We start from the raw sequence: 17792 nt of genomic DNA, 5'->3' as shown, positions 1-17792 counted from the left end.
TGCGGGGCTGGGCTCGGCTGTGTTTGAAGGAAATGAATGTGCCGGATACCTACAGCCTTGACCCTAGGCAATCCGAAATGCTGAGGGGTAAAGTTCATCCTCCCCTCAGAGGCATTTATAACTAGAAAATGGCCGTGTGAAAGGGATCAGATTAGGAGAAGCCACCACCTGGGCTGGAATTACCTTTTGCTCCTCATCGGGGAAGATGAGGAGGGGGGTTGGGGGAGTGGAAGTCTAGGTATGACATTTGGGTGATCTGATCTATCTGGTGAAGGGAGATAATTTCTGTCCGAATGGAGGGCCCGCCCCTGACAATACAAGATAGCCTTGATGCCCATAGAAAGCGGGAAAGAGCTTGTTCTTTAATCTTTTTCAATGATTTTGATGGGGATGGGGAATTATCGTTTAAAGTTGTGACAGCTTAATAGTCAAGTGTTAAGTCATTTTGGAGCTGGGGCTGCCACAAATATTTTCGGCTTGTTGGTAAAAATATAAAAAAATGAAGTGTGTGTGGCATAGATGTAGGGAGTTCTGAGAAGGGAACAGTGGTTTAGGCATCAGAAAGAATTTGCTTGAGAGAAAGATCCTAGCCATGATGATACATTTCTTGGAGATGCATTAGCTCAGCTACCCAAAGCATTACCCCAGAATGATGCCAGAAGTGTCACTTCCCAGAAATGGGGCAACTATTCATGCCAGCTGGCATTGATTTGTAGCCACTTCCTTTTTCATAGGGACTGATTTTAAATCGATAGTGACTGCTACTGGATTTGGGATTTGTGTGGTTCGTTATTTTTCTTGGTAATTGGTAATCTTAGTTTGCATCCTTCCCTAAATGCCTAGGATGCATGCTATTTGAGGCTGGTCAAGATATATGGTGTAGCCAGACTTTCAGGAATGCAATATTTAAAAGATTGATCCTGGAGCTCTTCATGAATTGGGCTTTTCAGTATTGCTGGGCTTTTAGCCTGTAACTCCAAAGCAGTGTTTATAAATTGTTGACCAACCTTGATAAAGATTAGGAAAAGGTGCTGTTTTTCTATTAGATGAAACTTGTCATAAACACAAGGAAAGATTGTAGAATTCAGGTGTTGGGAAACTCTGAGGAAACACAGGTGGCAGTAGAATACAAAGGTCTAGTAGTATTTAGCAAGAACTTCACAGGGAGTCAGGAGGCTTGACTTCTATTCCTCCATTATTATTGTCTTTATCATTGTTTTTAGTCATTTGCTTTGTGACCCTGAGAAAATAATTTAATCTCTACATAAACTGAGGATGAAATTGCTGAAGAGGCATACCTTAAAATCATATTTGCTTTCAGCTTTTGCAAGGGGTTTCAAAATGGTGTGCTTTTTTTTCCCCCAAAGGAAGCTTTATTTTTCCCTCACTACATTTGTTTTCATTTTAACAAATAATGCTTATCGTAGCCTTTGGTTCCCTTGCTTTCTGTTGAGGAAGTACACAGTCTTGACAGTTGCATAGATGGGGCCCAGAATAGAATGTTGGACTTGGAAGGAAGACAGATCTGATTTTAAATTTGGTCCCTGCTTTTTCCTAGCTGTGTGACCTTGGGCAAGTCACTTAAACTCTCCTGGTCTCAGGTTCTTCATCTGAAAGGAGGAGGGTGGACATAATGACCTCTACAGCCTTTTTCAGCTTCAACAGTGTCCCTATTGGATTTCAATATTTAGAGCCATAAGGAAAGTTAGTAATAATCTAGTGTTTAAGCCCCTCATTTTACAGAGACCCAAAATGTGAAGTGATTTCCACAAAATAATGTTTTTAGCAAATGATTCAAATGATTTGGGATTCAAATTTTGGTCCTCTGACTCCTGGTCCTTTGTGCATTTTACTGTACCAAGTTTTACGGTCGGTCAAAACAAAGTTACTACATTTAATTGAAATATAATTAAATTAAAGTTATTCTAACCTTCACCCTACAAAACTGTTTAAGAAGGGCTTAGTATTTTCATTGCAGAACCCTTCAGAACAAATTACATAGATAAAAACAAACTTAATCTATAGTAATACCTTTTATTTATGTTGGCTTATGTTGATGGAGTTCTTTCCCCTAACTATATATAGTATATGTATATATGTACACACACACACACATTAATATTTAATCTTTTTCTTGTCCTTTCAGCAAATAATACTGAAACCCTAACTATTTTCTGACTGTATTGCATTGATTACATTGATCATGGATTGTGTAAAAAGATTGCTTTTTAAAAAAATGTGAATCCCTTTAAATGAAGACAGTGAACATTTGCTATAACATTGCTTTCCTGGATCCTAGGAAAAACTCAAGAAAATAACATTCCAGGGTCTGTTATACAAAGAGGTACTCAGTGTACTTATAAAGTAATAACTACTTAAAAAAAAACAAAAATTCCAGAGCTTATTAAGAAAGATGTTATAATTCAAAGCAATCACTGTGGGAGGCTATATACTTATTCTATTGCTCAAAACAGTTTTTGGAGTTCATTTGGAATTGTCTACAATTTCACAAGAAACATGAGAAAAATTAGTCTCATTAGTCTGGCTAGAAAACAACAACTCCAAATTGGTATTATCCAGCTCACTTTTTATCTCATAAGATTTTTAGAAGCCTTTTGGCTGTTCTTTCTCCCCAATGACCCACTCTCAAAGGAAAAAAGATTTGCTGCTACTGAGGGTGTTCAGATAAATGTGCCTTGGGTTCTGATAGTAATTCTCAAAGAGGAATTAGATCCAGAAATGTTTTGAGCAATGGTAATAACATTTGGATAAGGGGAAAATTGACTCTTCCATAGAGGTTAGCCTTCGTTTAGATGCTCTCTCTGTGTGTATATCTGTGTGTGTTTTAAATCAGTTATTTTTATTATTCGTATATCAAGTTATTATTATTATCAGTTATTATTATTCATATATCAAGGATATATGAAAATATTCTAAACAGATTTTACTGTCTTTCAACAAGTTCCCCCCCTCTCTCTTTAAAACAGTTTGGTTTGATTTCCTCTGTTTAGGATTAAAACTGAAACATCAGGTCTTCAAAAGGATTTGAATTCTTTGAAAAAAAGCTACATTTCAAACAAGGAAACTATTTAGTTTTCAATTGCTTAGCAACACTATTTTACTACCAACAAGGAAAAATACTTAAAGTAAATTCAGGAGATTCTTTCAGATGTTGCTCTTATTAGATTGTAAGAGTCTTGAGGGTAAGAACAAAGTCATTTTAATCTTCCTATCACCCTTGTGCCTAGGACAGTGTTTTGTATGGATTAGGTGACAAATGTTGGTTGGATAGAATTGAATTTTGGGTGTTTTGAATTTTAATGTTGTGTGTTGATAGAGACTTCATCTGAAATCAGAGGTCCTGGGTTCAGATCAGGATTCTATCATTTACTGCTTATGGAACCTATGGCAAGTCACTAATTCTATCTAGACCTCAATTGTCATACCTAAAAAATAGGAATTAGAATAGCTTATCTCTAAGCTTCTTTTTAGCTCTAAATCTGTGATTTTCCCAGTAGGTGAGAAGGAAGCAAAATTAAGAGCTCAAACATGGTAGATTAGAGATATTTTTGAAGGAAATGAAGAAATATTTCAGATCTCCACATTGGATTGATAAACTCTTTGATTCAAAGAACCTTAGAGATTATCTAGCCCACCCATTCAACTTAAAAATGAGGCAACTGAGGCCCAAAGAGACCAAATAATTCATGTGAGGTCACACAAGTTAGAAGTGACAGAGACAAAATTTGAGTATAAATTCTCTGATGGCTATTTTTCATTGAACCATATCTCTGACCTCATCTGCCTTAGCAAATGCCCTCTTTTTGGCTTTATTTTTTTTATTACCTTTATTATTATTATTAGCAAAATGATATTTCCAAAATTAATTTTTAGTGTTCTGAAATGGTTGGATTCCATTGGTTGAATGAATATTCTCCTTGTTTTTGTTTTTTTTTGGGGATCATAGCAAAAGAGACAATTTTCTACTATTAGAGATGTTCTAATATGGAAAAAGACAATTCTACTGAGAATGCAGAGGAGTTTCTATGTAGGTTGTTTTAGGACATAGAAAACTTTAAAAGACCATCTCTTCCTTTCATTCTTCTCCTTTTCCCTTCATATATGGAAATGCAGATATTAACTTCTGAAGTGCAATTATTCATATTGTTTAGCACAAATTTTTTACCCATTGTTTATAGGGCTTCCCTCACTAAAGGAGACTGTTTTACTGCATTCAGCTGCTGCAGTGGTAAGAGTGCTGGCCCTAGGAATTTGCCTACTCATCATTGGCAGGAAAAAGAATGCCCTTTTTTGGGTGGGTGGGGAGGTTTGATGATGGGGCAGAGTAAAGGAAAGTGATCCTACTTAATATTTTTAGAGCACTTTGCTTTCAAGAAGTGCATGCTCTTTTACTTCATTAACCTTCAATGAGACAGGCTAATGGCAAAAAGTTCTTGAACCCACCAAAAATATACAAACAGTAGGTAAGGTAATATTTTGAGCTTCTGACAGGAGGTGGAACTTAGGTTACAGGTCTCTTTGTAAGGAGAAGGGCATGGAAAAGTCTTCATTGACAGGGAAAAGGTGCTGAGAAATAAACATGGAGAGAGTTAAGACTTTGAGAGAGAAATTCACTGCCCCCAAAAGCTAGAGATCTAGAAGAGATTCCATTAGCTGTGACTGTGCCTTTGATTGGTGGATGTCTCTATGTGGATCTTCATCTAGCATCTCGAATTCTCTCCCTACTTCCAACAAACTAGAGTTAATGCTTGTTGAACTCAACCAAGTAGTTAAATCCTCTGGGTTCCACCACAATAACATTTCTTACTTCCACTTCCCTTCTCTAATTATTCCATTACCTGAATTCAGGTAAAGAACTCTCAACACCATAATACAGAAGCACTGGGCTAGTGACTGATAGGACTAAAAAGATAAATAACAAAATAGTTCCTGCCTTCATCGTCCTTACATTCTGAGAGGTGGCAAGTGAGGAATCAAATTGTGTACAAATATAGTAATAAATATAAAGAATATACAAAATACATGGCTGGAGCAATGGTTAAAATGCTAAATCTGTAGATCAAGAGGACTGGAGTTCAAATCTTCTCTCAAAACTTCCATAGCTGTTTGATTCTGGGCAAATAATTGAATCATACTGGGCCTTGAGTTGAACACCTGTAAAATGAATGGGTTGAACCTCTGGGTTCTAGAGTCCCCTCTGGCTCTGAATCCATAATTTTTATATTGGTAGAGTTTCCAAAGGGAGAAAATACTAATAAGTGGGAACATCATGAAATGCCTTGGGTAGGAAGAGGTGGTACTTCAGCTGTGCTTGGGAGGAAATTGGGTTTTTGCAATGTGGAACTGAGGAGACAGTGCATCCAAAACCTTTGGTAACACATGTGCAAAAATCTAAAGGCTGGAGATGAAATATCTTCTATCAGAAACTTGCAAGCAACCCAGTATAACTGGTACAGAGAATATGAGAAAAAGAGAGTAAGACTAGAAAGGTCTGTTGGGAATCAGATTGGGAAGGATTGCCTACAAATGTGCCCATGTCTCTTCTAACTTGGAGAATTAAAAAACAAAACATGAGAACTTTCATTGACATATCCATCCTTGCTAGCTATCATCCTTTATCTTTCCATTTGTGGCTATATTCATCACTTACTTTTCTCTGACTCTCTTCTTAACTCTTTGCTATTCAGTTTCCAACCTCATCATTCAATTCTCTCTCTAATATTACTAAGGTTCTTTTAATTGTCAAAGCAAATGGCTTTCTCTCAATGATCATTTTCCCTAAGTTCTCTACAGCCTTAGATCTTATTGATCACTCTCTTCTCCTCAAGACTCTTTTCTCTCTAGATTTTTGTGACACTGCTCCTTCTCTGACTCCTTGCTTGATCTTAGTTTGGGTCCTGCCCATTAATGATGGGTATTCCCCTAAAGCTCCCTCATGCTCTTTCTCTGTTATTTCCCTTAGTGATCTCATCAGCTGTCATGATTTCAAATACCATTTGTGTGTCAGTCATTCTTAGATCTACTCACCTAATTGTAATCTTTTCCCCAACATCCAGTCTTTCCTTTCCAACCATCCAAGAAACATCTGGAACTGGATGTCCTGTAGACATCTTAAACTCCAAAGCCGAAGCTTGCCTCTTATTACTTTCCTTCTCCCCCAAACCTTCCCCTCTTCCTAACTTCTGTTAATATTGAGGATACCACTATTTTCCTAGTCACCCAAGCTAACGTAGGTGCCATCTTGGAATCTTCTCTTTCATCACTGCCCCCACTCCCATTACCAACTGGTTATCCAATCAGTTGTCAGGTTTTGCCATTTCTATCTTCATGACATCTCTGGTATATGCTCCCTTTTCTCCTCTGGCACTACCACCACCCTGTGCCAGGCCCTCCTCATCCTATATTATTGTAATAGCCCCATGGCTGGTCTGCCTGCCATCGGACTTTTCTGACTAAGTCTGCCTAGCTGTCAAATTAATCTTCCCAAAGTGCAGGTCTGACCGTGTCATTTTCCTATTTAATAAACTTAAGTGGCTTGCTATTGCCTTCAGGATCAGATACAAAAGCCTGTTTGGTTTTTAAACCTTTTTGTGATTTGCCCTCCCACCCCCCACCCCCTTTCCAACCTTCTTACACTGGTTCGCTCCCAACTGTCCAGAGACAGTGGCCTCCTTGTTGTTTCTCACGCAAGAGTCTTCTGACTCCCTGCATTTTCACTGGCTGGCTGTCCCCCATGCCTGAAGAGGTCTTCCTCCTCCTCTCCACCTCTTGGCTTTCCTGCCTTCCTTTTAATCTCAGCCAAAGTTCCACCTTCTACCAGAAACTTTTCCTAGTCCTTCTTCATCTTAGTACCTTCCTTCAGTGACTACTCCCAGTTTATCCTCTACACATCTTACTTGTACATAATTGAGTATCCCTTCTCCCATTAGGCTTCTTGATAGTAGAGGCCATTTTTTGCTGCTCTTTGCATTCCTTACAGTTCCTAGCACATAGTAGATGTCTGATAAACGTTAGATGACTGAGCCATCGGAAGGACTTGAGTTCAAATCCTTTCTCAGAAAATTCCTTAGCTGCTTGACCTTGGGCAAGTCATTAAGCCACTGGACCTCAGGACTAGACTTAGAAATGTGTATTTTTTAGTTTGGAGTCTCTGTTCATATTTGTTGTAGGAAAGGCTAGTTTCTTTGATATTTAATATATTTAGACTCTTTAGATATTTAGGTAGTTAGACACTTAGATATTTTAAATGGAAATGACAGCCATGGAACACTGAGCAGTTCCCCAAAGTGATTTATTTAGCTCTAATGGGGAAAGAATATCCATCAAGAATATTCACTATGGACCCAGGATTGAGTCAGTGTTATATCACTTCTCATTCTTGGTCATGCTGCCAGCCCGGCCATCCACAGTCCTATCATCCTAAACTCCTTTGGCTTTTCTGTGCTCTGGAAAACCAAGGAGCCAAAGGATTGAATCCTCAACTTCTGAGCCAATCAAGACCGAGGGACATTTGAGTACCTTTTAAGGCAAAAGAGTTAGCTTAGCCCATGTGTGAGAGGACTCTATAATAGACTTCTACCCCATCTGTGTTTCAAGAGCCTGGCAGCTATGTGGAGGACCAGTTGGAGAATTCAGGCCTTCTTTATTCACCTGGATTATTTTAATTGTTTCTCAACCCTCTTCTCCACTCCTAATCTTTCCCTTCTTCTCTCCCTAACTCATTGGTGTGCTCACGGCTAGCTAGCTTGGTGAAAAACTCAGACAAGGTCCTGTTGCTTCTGGGATAAAATTAAAAAGTCCCTTAATTCTGGCATCAGCCAGCATCCCCAGTCAGCCCTTCCTTTCTGGTCATTCTAACACTTCATCCCAGACGGGATTTCTAGCAGTTCTCCAGCCTGCCTTCTCCCTCCTCCTAACATCCACATGCATTCAGGATGCATTCTCTGGCTGCCATCCTGTGCTTTGAAATCTTAGGCTCCTTTCGACCCTTGTACAGTCTACCTAATTCTGGGCTTTTTTTTTTCCGTGTGTGTATAGTATGTCATGTCCTTATCTTTATAAGATTATAAACTCCTAGAAGGAAAAGATTACGTAATTTTTCATCCCTGTATCCTCAGAGCCTAGCACATAGTGGGTAGTGCTCAGGACTTGATCTCAGGAAGACATGAGTTCAAATCTCTTCTCAGACACACTTAAATAATATAATTCTTCTTATTTTATTTTTAACACATTTGTTGAATTGGATTGTTTTGTGGAATTCTGTACTCTTTAGCATATCAGACTCAGGCTTTTGAAGTATAATACTGCCCATGGTTTTTCCTGAGGAATGTTAAGATTGAGATGATTCATTTATTCAAGAGGCCTCGTTCTGTTCCCAGTACTGTGCTTTATCTAGAGACAAAGATGAAATATCCCCTGCCCTCAAGGACCCGGCATCCTGGTTGGAGGAAACAACTACATCGATGAGTAAGTAAAAATAGACTTCAAAGTAATTTTGGAGTAGACATGAATGAGAATCAAGCCAGGTCCCAGGTGGCTGGTGGCACTTGAGTTGAGTCTTCAAGAAACACAGAAATTCTATGATGTAGAGGTGAAGAGAGGAAGCACCTCGCTGCCCTAAGATGGGGAAATGGGAGATGGAGCATTGTGTATGGGGGACAGAGGAAGTAAGCCAGGGACTATTTGATCAGTTATGTGATTGTTTTTTTTTTGGGGGGGGATCTCTGGTCTAACTTATTCTATTTATTTATTTATTTATTTTTTTAATTTTATAGTATTTTATTTGTTCATTTCCATGCATTTTTCATTAAAGACAAAGATCATTTTCTTTTCCTCCCTCCCACCCCCCGTGGCCGACGCGTGATTCCACTGGTATCATATGTGTTCTTGACTTGAACCCATTGCCATGTTGTTAGTATTTGCATCAGAGTGTTCGCTCCGAGTCTTTCCTCTGTCATGTCCCCTCAGCCATTGTAGTCAGGCAGTTGCTTTTCCTCGGTGTTTCTATTCCCTCAGTTTGTCCTCTGCTTTTGGATAGTGTTTTTTTCTCCTTGATCCCTGCAGATTGTGCAGGGACATTACACCACCACTAATGGAGAAGTCCATTATATTCGATTATACCACAGTGTGTTAGTCTCTGTGTACAATGTTCTCCTGGTTCTGCTCCTCTCGCTCTGCATCACTTCCTGGAGGCAGTTATGTGATTGTTGATTTCATTAGTCGTATACAATTCTCAGTGACCCCATTTAGGTTTTTCTTGGCAAAGGTACTGGAGTAGTTGGCCATTTCCTTCTCTAGCTCATTTTACAGATGAGGAAACTGAGATGAAAAATGTTAAGTGATTTGCCCAAAGTCACATAACTAGCAAGTTTTGAGACTAGATGGGAAATCAGGTCTCCTGATTCTAGAATCAACACTCTCTCCATTTCACCTGTAGTTGTCTCTTATTTGGTCAAAGGCAAGGCAAAGGTTTCAGGTCGAAATACAAAGATGATTTTGAGCCTTAAATTGTGGGCTTAATGGATTGAGAGAAGAGAGGAATAAAAGAGGACGACTGGGAAGTAAAGTTTGAGGCTTTAGAATCTTATTCTTGGGTTCCCTTGTCATCATATAGTTCCTTCCCAGTAGTCAGAAGTCTCTCTGGTGTTCTTGACAGCAGATTGGGACTTGTAAGGTGCCTGGGCAGACTATTTGCAGCTCTAAAGGTATTGAAAAATGGAAAGATCATTGGAATAGACTCATAATTTAAAGAGCTGAATAGGAATGTTTGGGAGTGAAGGAAGAATTTGCTTCAGGATGGACTAATTTACTAAGTGCTTTGGGAACAAGAGAGCAATTAGGCATAGAGCACGATGAGATGGCTGGCCAAGGACAACTCAGAAGGTCTTCAGTATTAAGAATGGGAAGCGATTGAAATGTGAATGAGGATTCTACAAGAGTCAGGATCCATGGAATGATAGATCCTGGCACTTTTTCATTTTTGGCAGTCAATGGCTACTTTTTCTTGCTCAAAACATCCCAGAGACAAGACTTTTGGGCTTGTGATTCTAGGAAATGCTCATAAAGCCAGAGCCAGGGAACTGAGAATGGTGTATAAACATGGTCCACCTTGCAATGATAGGGGTAAACTAGATGGATAACCTGAGGTTACTTCATGTATTTGTTATTGTTTCTTTTGATTGTGACTTTTGTTTGTCAAAGGTAGCAAAATTTAAAAAACTGGTTTTAGACTTTAAAAAAAACAAACCACTATACCAACACATAACGTGTTAATAGCCTAGAGACCAAGGCAGTATAAAACACATTTATTTTGGAGTCTAAAAAAACTAGATTCAGATTTTTTTAAATTTGTATCCAACTTTTTGTGATCCCATTTGGGATTTTCTTGGCAAAGATACTGGAGCACTTTGCCATTTCCTTCTCCAGCTCATTTTACACATGAGGAAACTGAGGCAAATAGGGTTAAGTGACTTGTCCATGGTCACATAGCTAGTAAAGGGTCTGAGGCTAGATTTGACTTCAGAATTGTTGGAAGATAATTTTTTTCCCATTATGTCTCTGAGTGATGTTAAACAAAGCGATATAATGGAGAGAGAAATTCTCTTCCAACAGTTAAATGACTTGTCCAAAGTCACACAGTTAGTAGAGTGTCAAGTAGAGAGTATTTGACATCAGGGTTAAGGACTTGCTTAAGAACATCAAGCTAGTAAGGGTCAGAGATTGGATTTGAACTCCTGACTCCAGGTCTGGTACTCTATCTATTATACCATCTAGTTGTCCCTAGATTCAAATCTAGGCTCTGCTATTTACTTTCTGCATGCCCAAGGGAAAATCGTGTCACTTCTTGGGCCCTTAGTTTACTCTTTTATAAAATCACAAGATAGGCTAGAATGGTCTATTCAGATACTTTTTGAAAATTGGCCTAAAATTAGTCTTTTCACATTGTCCATAAGAGGCTTCCCAATGTAGTCCAGCTTGAGAATTTTGGGAGAAAATTCTGGATGGAATTCTGTGAAACTAATAAATCATCTAAGGAGCTCATTCCTAACCTCTAGGATTTATTCATTTCAGAGACTACAGTGACTCCCGAATCTCCCAGACAATGAATATTTCCCATCAAGAAGAAAATCACCTTTTGCTGAACTGCTTTTTAAAAATTTATTTTTCATTCTTTGTTACAAGGGAAGGCTCCCAGGGTTACAGAAGAGGATGGATATATTTGCTGGAGTCCTTGCTATCTTACGCGACCTTGGGCAGATCAGTTACCTTCTCTAGACCTTAATTTCCTCATCTTTAAATTCAAGGGCTTGAACAGGATGAGATGTTCTTAACTTTGGATCCATGAAGCACTTTGTGGAAAAATCTGAGGGGATCTGTTAACATAGATAGGAAAAAAAATTGAATATTCATTTTCACTGACCTAATTGAAATTCAACATTTCCTTTTATGAATAGACAGTAAATAAACAAATAGACAGTATTCTGAGAAGGGGTCCATATACTTCATCAGACTGCTAATGGGGTCTGTGACATAAAAAACTGTTGGACTAGAATCTTTTTGAAGGTTTCTTCTAGCTTTGAATCTATGATTCTATTAAGTTAGTAATTTATAAGCCTTTGTAATTCCAATGTATAGTCATTATTGTTTTTTTTTTAATCCTTCTGTCTTAGAACTGAATAATTTGTATTGGTTCTAAGAAGAGTGGTAAGGACTAGGCAATGGGGGTTAAGTGATTTGCCCAGGGTCACACAGCTAGGAAGTGTCTGAGTCCAGATCTGACCCCAGAATCTCCCATCTGGCTCTCAGTCCACTGAGCTATCTTGCTGCCTCTTGTACCAATTATGTTTTTTTTAATTGAAAGTTTAATTAATTAATTTAGAATATTTGATTCATGTACCCATTATGTTTTGATCAATTTTACCTTACATTATAAAAGTTTACTTATTCCTTTTGGATGATGCACATTTGTGTTCTACTTTCATTAATGATAACCTGAAAAGAAATTCAAAGACTTGTGATGGAATCAAGCGACTGCCCCAGGGGGGAAGCTTGGGAGGAGAAGGGATCTAGTTATGGGGAAAGCGGGAAGAGGAGCATCAGGGCTTCTGCCTGACCGTTATATGGCCCAAGAGATGTCCTGGTCAGGTTTGCCATCTTTCTTTGTGCTCCTTGACAGATAATTATTTTAGATCGATTTGCAGAACATTATTGATGTTAATTTAAATTTCTATCCACGGTTCAGAACTAGTAACCTTTTGGCAAGATACTACCTTTTTTTCTTTTCTTTTTTTTTTGAAAGCTGAAAAATTTATCGTGTCCTGGATTTTTTGGACTGGCTCCTAGATCCAAAACGAATTTGTTTAGCTCCACTTTAATTAATTGTAATCTAGGGGCAGCTAGGTGGCACAGTGGACAGAGCAGCAGAATTGGCATGACTTGGGTTCAAATCTGCATCAGTCACTTCCTCCTTTTGAAACCCTAGATAAGTCTCTTAATCCCATTTGCCTAGCCCTCTTGCCCTTCTGTCTTAGAGTTGTAACTGAAACAGAAGGGAAGGTGTTTTTTATTGATGATTGATTGTAATCTAGGGTTGTTGGATACAGTGCAGGAAGGGACTTTGAAGAGAAGCAATAGAGTGTTGGCTCTTGGAAGAAGATGCCCTGGGTTCAAATCCTATCTCTGTCGTTTACTAGCTATGTGTGACTACAGACAAGTCACTTAACTCCTCTGAGCATATTTCCTGATCTGTAAAATAAGGGGATTGGATTAGATTTCCTTCCAGTTTTAAATCTATGATCTTATGTTCCTATGAAGATCATCTGATCCAGTTGCTGGGCTCTGCAGAGGAGTCAGCTGATCCCAAGGAGGTATTCATCATGCAGTTATGTTGTAATTGTCTATGGGTTTTAGAAAACTGAGTCACATTTTTAACCTGACATAATGCAAAAATTTGGATTTGACTCTTCTTGGGAGAAAAATTTGGATTTTGAATGATCTGGATTCGCCACTTGAATTTTCTGTATCACTGTACATAGCTGCAAATGGTACTTAGTGCATAAGGAGACAATATTGCAATTGAAGTCAAAGGAGCTTGGTTCAAATCCCACCTCTTTCATTTTCTACCTGTTACCTTTAGAAGGTCATTTCACCTGGACTTGAGTTTCCTTAACTGTAAAATGAGAGTATCCTCTAAGGACACTTCTGCTCTTAATATGGGATTTAATAATTATAACTCTGTTGAAATAGGAGGGGAAAATAATTTCTTTGAATCAATGACATCTCTTTTAAAAACAATTTTATTTTTATTATCATGCAACATACTTCAATATTGGTCATTGTTGTAAGAGCACATTCATACAAAACCAAAACCTCAAACCAAAACTGTAAATACATTGATATGAAAGGTAGTATGTTTTGATCTGCATCCATGCCACTCAACTGTTCTTTCTCCGGAGGTGGATGGTATTCCTCATCATAAGTCAGTTGTCCCAGGTCACTGCATTGCTGAGAATAGCCACGTTTTCACATTTGATCATTATCCAATATTGCTGTTACCGTGTACAATGTTCTCTTGGTTCTGCTTATTTTACTTTGCATTAATTCCTGCAGATCTTTCCATCTTTTTATAAAACCATCTTGATTATTTCTTTTTTGATTATAATTTTTAATTTAATTTAAAATTTTTTCCATGGTAACTTGATTTTTGTTGTCTTCTCGCCCTTCTCTCCCCCCCTCCCAGAGTTGACAAGCAATTCCCCTGGTTCAAAACTATTTCCTTATTATTCATTTTTGTTATAGAGTAATCTTTTAAAACCAAAACCCCAAATCATATACCTGTATAACCAAGTGATAAAATCATATGTTTTCTACTCCCACAGTTCTTTCTGTAGATGTAGATAGCATTCTTTTTCATAAATCCCTCAGCATTGTCCTGGATCATTGCATTGCTTTTAGTAGCAAAGTCAACCATTTTTGATTGTCCCATAATATTTCAGTTACTGTGTATAATGTTTTCCTGGTTCTGCTTATTTCACTTCACATCAGTTCATGTAGATTTTCCCAGTTCTTATTGAAATCCATTGATTCATTATTCCTTATTTCCTTATCATTTCTTATAGCGCAATGGTATACCAGCACCAACATGTAATTGAGAAATATTTAATGAAATAAATAATGATGTATTTACAAAAAAGAAACTTTTCTTGATTCCTCTAGTTTCTGGTTTCTTTTAGGTCCAGTCATTGAGTGATTATTTTTTAATCTACCTCATCCTTACTTATCTGCCCTTTAGAATGTAAACTTCTTCAGGATGGAAACTATCTCCTTTTTGAATTTGTAACTCCCATAGGTAATGTAAAATTGGGCACATAGTAACAATAGCAACAAAAATAGTTATAGATTTAAATGGTTATAAATAGATTTATATATATTTATAAACATATGTATAGATAGTGCTTTAATATTTACAAAGCATATTACATAGGTTGTCTCATTTGATTATCACAACTATCCCAGGAAATAGTGCTATTATTATCCCCATTTTGCTGATGGGGAAACCAAGGCTGAGAGGTTAAGTGACTTGCTAAGGGTCATATAGTTAGTGTCAGAGACAGGATATGAACTCAGGTCTTTCTGACTCCCAAATCCATTGCCCTTTCCACTGTGCCATGTAGGTGACTGATATAATTTGGTAGGTGCTTATCAAATGCTTGTCATCAATAATAACCTGCAGTGAGACTGTCAGAGGGATGTCAGGGATTTACTGTAGCAGGGTGGAAGTAGTATTACCTCTAGAGTCAAAAGACTTGACTTTGAATCCTGGCTTTGCTGCTTATTACTTGTGTGACCTTGTCCAAGTAACTTAGCCTCACTGGGTTGAATTTTATAGACATGAAGGATCGCTTTTAGCACTGAGCTATGAGCCTACGATAAAAGAAAGAGCCATTTCCCCTGAAATTTGCCATTGAGTTTATGATCATGGCATCTGAGAATTGGAAGAGATCTCAGCAATGATCTGGTTCAGCCTAGATTGAAAGGACTCAACCCTCCTGTGACCTACATGTCAGTCACCCAATCTCTGCTTGAAGATTTCCAGTGAAGAGGAACCCACTCCCTTTAGAGGTCACCCTGTCATTCTTTCGAAGGCTGTCAGTCTTAGGAAGTTGTTCCTTACATTAGTCCTTTTTGAAATGTCTAACCATTGCTCTGGGTGCTTTGGGAATGCACTCTACAAGTAAGATCACTATTTCTCAGTGATACAAGGAATCCTTAAATGCCCCACATTTATCCTTTCTAAATGAACTTTATATTTATAGTGTGTGTGTTTTTTAAATTCTTACCTTCCATCTTAGAATTAATAGTAAGTATAAGTTCCACAGCAGAAGAGCAGTAAGGGCTGGGCAATTGAGATTAAGTGACTTGCTTAGGGTCACACAATTAGGAAGTATCTGAGGTCATGGATCTCTATCCATTGAGCCACCTAGCTGCCCCTGTGTTTTGTTTTAAAACACATTAAAACAAGTGTTTAGAGTATTTTACTATAAGGACTCTGCCAGAGTTTAGTTTAAACTGAAGGATTCTTACCTACTACTGTGGAAAAGTGTAAGAGCCCCTTTAAGGACTTGCAATTAACAGGACTGTTTTTTTCATTTGATTAAGTGCCTTGCTTCAAGGGATGCTATTTGCTTAAATAAGAAGGGAGTAAGTTTTAAATCTGTGGTTTATTTGATGCCTGTTCAGGTCACCATATAGTGAAATAATCAAACTAAATGCTAGTCTTTAGAAAAAATGATTTTTAAAAAATCTCACCCAGTTCCCAAGTTTGATTTGCTTGTTGTTACTTATTACTGCCCACTTAGAATCTTGCTTTAAGCATGGGACCCGTTACTAAGAATAGTGTGCCTCAGTTTCATCTTCTCTAAAATAGGGATAAAATAATTGTACAGACTTTTGTAAACCAGCGCAGTGCCTTACACATCATGGGCAGTGAACAAATGTTCATTGAATTAAATTTAATTACACTGCAAATTACCATATAAATGAGGTAGTAATATTGTAAAGTAACAAAAAAACCAACCAATTTTTTAGATATAGGGAAAATCATTAAAGTAGGTTAAAATTGGCACATAGCTGCATACAGATTGCTGATTAAGAAAAATAAATAATAAACATGTTGAGCCAACATGGTCTTGTTTGTAAATCTGGTAAACCACCTGTATCTTTAAGCAATCAATTTAAAGACCATTTTGGTTTGAAAGGTAATTGTCTCCAGATTATCTAGTGACATCAATATATGTTTTGAACCAACAGCCTGCCCAATTATAGTCTTTAAAAAATGCTTGAAAGCCATCATGGGCTTTCATGAGTAGTACTGTTGGCTGGCATGCAGGAGATCTTAGTTAAAACAGCAGTCTGCTTCTCCTGAGTGCTCTGAGGTTAAAAAGGATGGCTCGCATGACTGCTTTCCAAGCAAAGCTCAGAGCTGTAACATACAAGTGGAATATTCCAACCAGCTCTTTCTTAATTGGAGAACCAAGTGTTACTAGTGGAGTAGTGGAGAACCTGGAGGGGATGATGGGTTATTGGGGTTTTTCCAAAAGACTTGCCTCCACCTCCAATTCAGTCTGCCACTTAAAAAAATATTAAACTCAAATATCCAAATGCTGTAAATTACTTTTTTTCATTTAATAGGATGAAATCTTGTTAATGTAGTTTAAAAATGGGCAACTCATGTCCATCAGTTGGGAAATGGCTGAACAAATTGTGGTCCATGTTGGTAATGGATTGTGCTATAAGAAATGACAAGCAGGATGATTTCAGAAAAAGCAGGAAAGATCTGCAGGAACTGAAACAGAGCGAAATAAGCAGAACTGGGAGAACATTGTACACAGATACAGCAATATTGGATAATCTGTGAAAACTTGGCTACTCTCACCAATGCAATGATCTGAGACAATTTTGAAAGATATGATAGGGAGGCTATCCACCTCTAGAAAAAGAACTGTTGGAGTCATCTTTCACATCAGTGTATTTATGGTTTTATTTTGGGATTTTGGTTATAGATGACTTTGCTTTTACAGCAATGACCAATATGGAAGTGTTTTGCATGACAATAAAACATTAAAAAAAAGTAAAAATGGGCAACCCTGGGGGCAGCTGGGTAGCTCAGTGGATTGAGAGCCAGGCCTAGAGACAGGAGGTCCTAGGTTCAAATCCAGCCTCAGCCACTTCCTAGCTGTGTGACCCTGGGCAAGTCACTTGACCCCCATTACCTAGCCCTTACCACTCTTCTGCCTTGGAGTCAATCAAGACGGAAGATAAGGGTTTTTATAAAAAAAAATAATAATAAAATAAAATGGGCAACCCAAGTGGGACATTGCTATCCCCTTGATACCAAAAGAATGGAGAGGGAGGCTTGAGTACACTGAGTAGATTTTTCCAAGGAGGATTTATGGGCAAACATGAAGAGTTGCATGGGATGAGAAGGTATGGAGGGTTGCCATTTCCCTAGGGTGGAGGTTAGGGGGGGAATATCCATTTCAGTGTGATCAAAAGATCTTTCAGAGGATACAGCTGGGTGGCTCGGTGGATTGAGAGTCAGAAGATCCTGGGTTCAAATATGACTTCAGATACTTTCTAGCTGTGTGACCCTGGGCAAGTCACTTAATTCCAATTGCCTAGCCTTTACCACTCTTTTCCCTATTGATTCTAAGATGGAAGGTAAGGGTTTGGGGGAGGGGACATTGAATGTTAAAAGTAATGGAGAGGAAGTC

The 17792-nt window shown here is 38.1% G+C and overlaps 1 protein-coding gene across 9 annotated transcripts in view; it reads left to right on the top strand.

Annotated features, from left to right (window-relative positions):
* Positions 1-17792, top strand: part of APBB2 (amyloid beta precursor protein binding family B member 2) — a 416082-nt gene that overhangs the window by 1188 nt on the left and 397102 nt on the right. The window lies entirely within an intron of this gene.

This window comes from Monodelphis domestica, chromosome 6 (genome assembly GCF_027887165.1).
Source record: "Monodelphis domestica isolate mMonDom1 chromosome 6, mMonDom1.pri, whole genome shotgun sequence".
Taxonomy (NCBI): Eukaryota; Metazoa; Chordata; class Mammalia; order Didelphimorphia; family Didelphidae; genus Monodelphis; species Monodelphis domestica.
This window is presented reverse-complemented; position numbering and strand designations above follow the sequence as displayed.